This window comes from Penaeus monodon, chromosome 27 (assembly GCF_015228065.2).
Source record: "Penaeus monodon isolate SGIC_2016 chromosome 27, NSTDA_Pmon_1, whole genome shotgun sequence".
Classification (NCBI taxonomy): domain Eukaryota; kingdom Metazoa; phylum Arthropoda; class Malacostraca; order Decapoda; family Penaeidae; genus Penaeus; species Penaeus monodon.
Genome location: NC_051412.1, coordinates 8,080,091 through 8,081,341, shown reverse-complemented (window position 1 = coordinate 8,081,341; position 1,251 = coordinate 8,080,091).

The window sequence follows — 1,251 nt, the reverse complement described above, 5'->3', positions numbered from 1 at the left end:
GCGCTATTGACAGTTACGTGTCGCGCAATCGTTGCGGCACACGCAGTCTCCGCGGATGTTATTCTCAAACAACAAACTGTGGATGCAATTTAGTAACAGAGCTTGCAAACCTTAGTGATGATTACTGTCAAATATTGCAACAGCTCAATACTTGTACTTGTCTCAAAATGTAAGATGGAATTTATTGACCTTTGCCCGAGGCCAAAATACTTCGCAGGCCGTGGCGGTGCTTCATGCCGCGCAGCTTAAAATACTTGCCCGTCCGACGGAACTACGGAAGCTTTAGCCCGATTTCGTCGCGCGCTGAGCCGGCACACCCGATCATTCAACTGCGGTCGTTTGCAATGGCCAAATCGGAAATATATATTTTTTAATATTGCCTGTATTATGGTCCAATTAGACGTAAGGTTTTTTTATTGCATGAATTTGCTTATTACTTGAAAAATACTTCCTGCAATATATATGAAAATTTCCCGGTTCTCGTTATATAAAAGTTAATTGTACAAACCTTATATCGTCGTGCCTCCGTTAGTACGCTTCGCCATAATACGTCGACCTCATCGAGGTAGTATTTCCAGGGGCAGATATATTTCCTGATTTGTAAAACTTAGCCGGCTTTTAATATAATATTTCTTAACACGTCAACTTATTCTAACAGCGGACGGACACACACTGAACGTTTTTCACGGTCGAGGGCAGGGATTTCCGAAAAATCGAATTTTGATTGGTCAGAAAACTCTGACGTCATTGTCTAAAGTTTTCATTGGCTAGAATTTGTCGCTGTTTGTAACAGCATATAATCGCAAAGCTGTCAGTAATTGGTCGTTTGCATTGTTCCTTGTCTTAGTGTTTCAGACAGTAATCATTTATTATCACCATTTCACATGATTTTTGTCGTTACACGAGCGAAAACATGGTATTTGTATTCTAATAAGTAAAATGTTCATTTTTATTGTTTTATATGCGTGTAAACAATTAGGTAATTGTGAACTCTTACCTAATTTTCTTCGCTCTCGGAAGAGCTATCCTCGTCGAGAAGAACTGGGGCTGGCAGGGGCTGCACTCGCTCTCGCCCGCCTTGCGGCGGGTACAGTTCAGCCGCTTACAAAAAAAAACAAAAAAACGCATGAATGAGCGAGTTTTCATGTTCCTTAATGAATAAATAGCGGGCCAGGTATCGTGGGATGTATATACTTCGGATACCTGTTCGCTTTACCCACTCCTTTAAATCTCTCCACAATCTTTCAATAT